The sequence below is a fragment of the Mytilus californianus genome, unplaced genomic scaffold (genome assembly GCF_021869535.1).
Source record: "Mytilus californianus isolate M0D057914Y unplaced genomic scaffold, xbMytCali1.0.p SCAF_5, whole genome shotgun sequence".
NCBI lineage: Eukaryota > Metazoa > Mollusca > Bivalvia > Mytilida > Mytilidae > Mytilus > Mytilus californianus.
In genome coordinates, this window is record NW_026262701.1 from 57,932,227 (window position 1) to 57,940,238 (window position 8,012).

The window sequence follows — 8,012 nt, forward strand, 5'->3', positions numbered from 1 at the left end:
GGGGGTAGGGCACTAAAAGAAAACTTTGGACCATTTTAAAAAAGGTTGTGACGGACAACTACTATATAGGTGTTGTAAAGGAGACATTGGCGCATCGTTTAGGAAAATCTCCAGAGTGGTTTATGTTCGAAAATCTGAAGTTACGGTTAAATAATTGAAAATTTTATTGTGAAATTGACAAAATGAGATTAGGGGGGTAGGGCACTAAAAGAAAGAATTGGACCATTTTAAAGAGATTGTGACGGGCAACGACTATATAGGTGTTTTAGAGGAGACATTGGCGCATCGTTTAAGAAAATCTCCAGAGTGGTTTATGTTCAAAAATCTGAAGTTACGGTTAAAAAACTGAAAATTTTATAGTGAAATGGACAAAATGAGATTAGGGGGGTAGGGCACTGAAAGAAAAATTTGGACCATTTTAAGAGATTGTGACGGGCAACGACTGTACAGATGTTGTAGAAGAGACACTGGCGCATCGTTTAGGAAAATCTCCAGAGTGGTTTATGTTCGAAAATCTGAAGTTACGGTTAAAAAACTGGAAATTTTATTGTGAAATTGACAAAATGAGATTAAGGGGGTAGGCACTTAAAGAAAATTTTGGACCATTTTAAAGAGATTGTGACGGACAACGACTATAAAAGTGTTGTAGAAGAGACATTGGCGCATCGTTTAGGAAAATCTCCAGAGTGGTTTATGTTCTAAAATCTGAAGTTACGGTTTAAAAACTGAAATTGTGAAATTGACAAAATGAGATTAGGGGGGTAGGCCAATTTTAGTTAATTGTGGACCAATTTCAAGAGAATGTGACGGGCAAAGACTATATAGGTGTTGTAGAGGAGACATTGGTGCATCGTTTAAAAAAATTTCCAGAGTGGTTTATGTTCGAAAATCCGAAGTTACGGTTAAAAAACTGAAAATTTTATTGTGAAATTGACAAATGAGATTAGGGGGTTAAGGCACTAAAAGAAAATTTTGGACCATTTTAAAGAGATTGAGACGGACAACGACTATATAGGTGTTGTAGAAGAGACATTGGCGCATCGTTTAGGAAATTCTCCAGAGTGGTTTATGTTCGAAAATCTGAAGTTACGGTTAAAAAACTGAAATTGTGAAATTTACAAAATGAGATTAGGGGGGTAGGGCACTAAAAGAAAAATTAGGACCATTTTAAAGAGATTGTGACGGGCAACGACTATATAGGTGTTTTAGAGTAGACATTGGCGCATCGTTTAAGAAAATCTCTAAAGTGGTTTATGTTCGAAAATCTGAAGTTACGGTTAAAAAACTAAAAATGTTATTGTGTAATTGACAAAATATGATAGGGGGTAGGGCACTAAAAGAAAATTTTGGACCATTTTAAAGAGATTGTGACGGACAACGACTATATAGGTGTTGTAGAGGAGATATTTGCGCATCGTTTAGGAAAATCTCCAGAGTGGTTTATGTTCGAAAATCTGAAGTTACGGTTAAAAAACTGAAATTGTGAAATTGACAAAATGAGATTAGAGGGGTAGGGCACTAAAAGAAAAATGTGGACCATTTTAAAGAGATTGTGACGGGAACAACTATAAAGGTGTTTTAGAGGAGACATATGCGCATCGTTTAAGAAAATCTCCAGAGTGGTTTATGTTCGAAAATCTGAGGTTACGGTTAAAAAACTGAAAATTTTATAGTGAAATTGACAAAATTAGATTAGGGGGGTAGGGCACTAAAAGAAAAATTTGGACCATTTTAAAGAGATTTTGACGGGCAACGAATATACAAGTGTTGTAGAGGAGACACTGGCGCATCGTTTAGGAAATCTCCAGAGTGGTTTATGTTCGAAAATCCGAAGTTACGGTTAAAAAACTGGAAATTTTATTGTGAAATTGACAAAATGAGATTAGGGGGTAGGGCACTAAAAGAAAACTTTGGACCATTTTAAAAAAGGTTGTGACGGACAACTACTATATAGGTGTTGTAAAGGAGACATTGGCGCATCGTTTAGGAAAATCTCCAGAGTGGTTTATGTTCGAAAATCTGAAGTAACGGTTAAAAAACTATAAATTTTATTGTGAAATTGACAAAATAGATTAAGGGGGTAGGGCACTAAAAGAAAATTTTGGACCATTTTAAAGAGATTGTGAAGGACAACAACTATATAGGTGTTGTAGAGAAAACATTGGCGCATTGTTTAGGAAAATCTCCAGAGTGGTTTATGTTCGAAAATCTGAAGTTACGGTTAAATAGTTGAAAATTTTATTGTGAAATTGACAAAATGAGATTAGGGGGGTAGGGCACTAAAAGAAAACTTTGGACCATTTTAAAGAGATTGTGACGGACAACGACTATATAGGTGTTGTAGAGGAGACATTGGCGCATCGCTAAGGAAAATCTTCAGAGTGGTTTATGTTCGAAAATCTGAAGTTACGGTTAAAAAACTGAAATTGTGAAATTGACAAAATGAGATTAGGGGGGTAGGGCACTGAAAGAAAAATTTGGTTCATTTTAAAGAGATTGTGACGGGCAACGACTATACAGATGTTGTAGAAGAGACACTGGTGCATCGTTTAGGAAAATCTCCAGAGTGGTTTATGTTCGAAAATCTGAAGTTACGGTTAAAAAACTGGAAATTTTATTGTGAAATTGACAAAATGAGATTAAGGGGGTAGGCACTTAAAGAAAATTTTGTACCATTTTAAAGAGATTGTGACGGACAACCACTATAAAAGTGTTGTAGAAGAGACATTGGCGCATCGTTTAGGAAAATCTCCAGAGTGGTTTATGTTCGAAAATCTGAAGTTAATGTTAAAAAACTGAAATTGTGAAATTGACAAAATGAGATTAGGGGGGCTAGGCCAATTTAATGTAATTGTGGACCAATTTCAAGAGAATGTGACGGGCAACGACTATATAGGTGTTATAGAGGAGACATTGGTGCATCGTTTAAAAAAATCTCCAGAGTGGTTTATGTTCGAAAATCCGAAGTTACGGTTAAAAAACTGAAAATTTATTGTGAAATTGACAAAATGAGATTAGGGGGTTAAGGCACTAAAAGAAAATTTTGGACCATTTTAAAGAGATTGAGACGGACAACGACTATATAGGTATTGTACAGGAGACATTTGCGCATCGTTTAGGAAAATCTCCAGAGTGGTTTATGTTCGAAAATCTGAAGTTACGGTTAAAAAACTGAAATTGTGAAATTGACAAAATGAGATTAGGGGGGTAGGGCACTAAAAGAAAAATGTGGACCATTTTAAAGAGATTGTGACGGGCAACGACTATATAGGTGTTTTAGAGGAAACATTGGCGCATCGTTTAAGAAAATCTCTAGAGTGGTTTATGTTCGAAAATCTGAAGTTACGGTTAAAAAACTAAAAAATTTATTGTGTAATTGACAAAATAAGATAGTGGGTAAGGCACTAAAAGAAAATTTTGGACCATTTTAAAGAAATTTTGACGGGCAACGACTATACAGATGTTGTAGAAGAGACACTGGCGCATCGTTTAGGAAAATCTCCAGAGTGGTTTATGTTCGAAAATCTGAAGTTACGGTTAAAAAACTGGAAATTTTATTGTGAAATTGACAAAATGAGATTAAGGGGGTAGGCACTAAAAGAAAATTTTGGAACATTTTAAAGAGATTTTGACGGGCAACGACTATACAAGTGTTGTAGAGGAGACACTGGCGCATCGTTTAGGAAAATCTCCAGAGTGGTTTATTTCGAAAATCCGAAGTTACGGTTAAAAAACTGGAAATTTTATTGTGAAATTGACAAAATGAGATTAAGGGGGTAGGCACTAAAAGAAAATTTTGGACCATTTTAAAGAGATTGTGACGGACAACGACTATAAAAGTGTTGTAGAAGAGACATTGGCGCATCGTTTAGGAAAATCTCCAGAGTGGTTTATGTTCGAAAATCTGAACTTAAGGTTAAAAAACTGAAATTGTGAAATTGACAAAATGAGATTAGGGGGGCTAGGCCAATTTAAGTTAATTGTGGACCAATTTCAAGAGAATGTGACGGGCAACGACTATATAGATGTTGTAGAGGAGACATTGGTGCATCGTTTAAAAAAATCTCCAGAGTGGTTTATGTTCGAAAATCCGAAGTTACGGTTAAAAAACTAAAAATTTTATAGTGAAATTGACAAAATGAGATTAGGGGGTAGGGCAATAAAAGAAAAATGTGGACCATTTTAAAGAGATTTTGACAGGCAACGACTATACAAGTGTTGTAGGGGGGACATTGGCGCATCGTGTAAGGAAATCTCCAGAGTGGTTTATGTTCGAAAATCTGAGGTTACGGTTAAAAAACTGAAAATTTTATAGTGAAATTGACAAAATTAGATAAGGGGGGTAAGGCACTAAAAGAAAAATTTGACCATTTTAAAGAGATTTTGACGGGCAACGACTATACAAGTGTTGTAGAGAAGACACTGGCACATCGTTTAGGAATTCTCCAGAGTGGTTTATGTTCGAAAATCTGAGGTTACGGTTAAAAAACTGAAAATTTTATAGTGAAATTGACAAAATTAGATAAGGGGGGTAGGGCACTAAAAGAAAAATTTGGACCATTTTAAAGAGATTTTGACGGGCAACGACTAGACAAGTGTTGTAGAGGAGACACTGGCGCATCGTTTAGGAAATCTCCAGAGTGGTTTATTTCGAAAATCCGAAGTTACGGTTAAAAAACTGGAAATTTTATTGTGAAATTAACAAAATGAGATTAGGGGGTAGGGCACTAAAAGAAAACTTTGGACCATTTTAAAAAAGGTTGTGACGGGCAACTACTATATAGGTGTTGTAGAAGAGACATTGGCGCATCGTTTAGGAACATCTCCAGAGTGGTTTATGTTCTAAAATCTGAAGTTACGGTTTAAAAACTGAAATTGTGAAATTGAATAAATGAGATTAGGGGGGTAGGCCAATTTTAGTTAATTGTGGACCAATTTCAAGAGAATGTGACGGGCAACGACTATATAGGTGTTGTAGAGGAGACATTGGTGCATCGTTTAAAAAAATCTCCAGAGTGGTTTATGTTCGAAAATCCGAAGTTACGGTTAAAAAACTGAAAATTTTATAGTGAAATTGACAAAATGAGATTAGGGGGGTAGGGCACTAAAAGAAAAATGTGGACCATTTTAAAGAGATTTTGACGTGCAACGACCATACAAGTGTTGTAGAAGAGACATTGGCGCATCGTGTAAGGAAATCTCCAGAGTCGTTTATGTTCGAAAATCTGAGGTTACGGTTAAAAAACTGAAAATTTTATAGTGAAATTGACAAAATTAGATAAGGGGGGTAGGGCACTAAAAGAAAAATTTGGACCATTTTAAAGAGATTTTGACGGGCAACGACTATACAAGTGTTGTAGAGGAGACACTGGCGCATCGTTTAGGAAATCTCCAGAGTGGTTTATTTCGAAAATCCGAAGTTACGGTTAAAAAACTGAAAATTTTATAGTGAAATTGACAAAATTAGATAAGGGGGGTAGGGCACTAAAAGAAAAATTTGGACCATTTTAAAGAGATTTTGACGGGCAACGACTAGACAAGTGTTGTAGAGGAGACACTGGCGCATCGTTTAGGAAATCTCCAGAGTGGTTTATTTCGAAAATCCGAAGTTACGGTTAAAAAACTGGAAATTTTATTGTGAAATTAACAAAATGAGATTAGGGGGTAGGGCACTAAAAGAAAACTTTGGACCATTTTAAAAAAGGTTGTGACGGACAACTACTATATAGGTGTTTTAGAAGAGACATTGGCGCATCGTTTAGGAACATCTCCAGAGTGGTTTATGTTCTAAAATCTGAAGTTACGGTTTAAAAACTGAAATTGTGAAATTGAAAAAATGAGATTAGGGGGGTAGGCCAATTTTAGTTAATTGTGGACCAATTTCAAGAGAATGTGACGGGCAACGACTATATAGGTGTTGTAGAGGAGACATTGGTGCATCGTTTAAAAAAATCTCCAGAGTGGTTTATGTTCGAAAATCCGAAGTTACGGTTAAAAAACTGAAAATTTTATAGTGAAATTGACAAAATGAGATTAGGGGGGTAGGGCACTAAAAGAAAAATGTGGACCATTTTAAAGAGATTTTGACGTGCAACGACTATACAAGTGTTGTAGAAGAGACATTGGCGCATCGTGTAAGGAAATCTCCAGAGTGGTTTATGTTCGAAAATCTGTGGTTACGGTTAAAAAACTGAAAATTTTATAGTGAAATTGACAAAATTAGATAAGGGGGGTAGGGCACTAAAAGAAAAATTTGGACCATTTTAAAGAAATTTTGACGGGCAACGACTATACAAGTGTTGTAGAGGAGACACTGGCGCATCGTTTAGGAAATCTCCAGAGTGGTTTATTTCGAAAATCCGAAGTTACGGTTAAAAAACTGGAAATTTTATTGTGAAATTAACAAAATGAGATTAGGGGTTAGGGCACTAAAAGAAAACTTTGGACCATTTTAAAAAAGGTTGTGACGGACAACTACTATATAGGTGTTGTAAAGGAGACATTGGCGCATCGTTTAGGAAAATCTCCAGAGTGGTTTATGTTCGAAAATCTGAAGTTACGGTTAAATAATTGAAAATTTTATTGTGAAATTGACAAAATGAGATTAGGGGGGTAGGGCACTAAAAGAAAATTTTGGACCATTTTTAAGAGATTGTGACGGACAACGACTATATAGGTGTTGTAGAGGAGACATTGGTGCATTGTTTAGGAAAATCTCCAGAGTGGTTTATGTTCGAAAATCTGAAGTTACGGTTAAAAAACTGAAATTGTGAAATTGACAAAATGAGATTAGGAAGGTAGGGCACTAAAAGAAAAAATTGGACCATTTTTAAGAGATTGTGACGGGCAACGACTATATAGGTGTTTTAGAGGAGACATTGGCGCATCGTTTAAGAAAATCTCCAGAGTGGTTTATGTTCGAAAATCTGAAGTTACGGTTAAAAAACTGAAAATTTTATAGTGAAATTGACAAAATGAGATTAGGGGGGTAGGGCACTGAAAGAAAAATTTGGACCATTTTAAAGAGATTGTGACGGGCAACGACTGTACAGATGTTGTAGAAGAGACACTGGCGCATCGTTTAGGAAAATCTCCAGAGTGGTTTATGTTCGAAAATCTGAAGTTACGGTTAAAAAACTGGAAATTTTATTGTGAAATTGACAAAATGAGATTAAGGGGGTAGGCACTAAATGAAAATTTTGGACCATTTTAAAGAGATTGTGACGGACAACGACTATAAAAGTGTTGTAGAAGAGACATTGGCGCATCGTTTAGGAAAATCTCCAGAGTGGTTTATGTTCTAAAATCTGAAGTTACGGTTTAAAAACTGAAATTGTGAAATTGACAAAATGAGATTAGGGGGGTAGGCCAATTTTAGTTAATTGTGGACCAATTTCAAGAGAATGTGACGGGCAACGACTATATAGGTGTTGTAGAGGAGACATTGGTGCATCGTTTAAAAAAATTTCCAGAGTGGTTTATGTTCGAAAATCCGAAGTTACGGTTAAAAAACTGAAAATTTTATTGTGAAATTGACAAATGAGATTAGGGGGTTAAGGCACTAAAAGAAAATTTTGGACCATTTTAAAGAGATTGAGACGGACAACGACTATATAGGTGTTGTAGAGGAGACATTGGCGCATCGTTTAGGAAATTCTCCAGAGTGGTTTATGTTCGAAAATCTGAAGTTACAGTTAAAAAACTGAAATTGTGAAATTTACAAAATGAGATTAGGGGGGTAGGGCACTAAAAGAAAAATTAGGACCATTTTAAAGAGATTGTGACGGGCAACGACTATATAGGTGTTTTAGAGTAGACATTGGCGCATCGTTTAAGAAAATCTCTAAAGTGGTTTATGTTCGAAAATCTGAAGTTACGGTTAAAAAACTAAAAATGTTATTGTGTAATTGACAAAATATGATAGGGGGTAGGGCACTAAAAGAAAATTTTGGAACATTTTAAAGAGATTGTGACGGACAACGACTATATAGGTGTTGTAGAGGAGATATTTG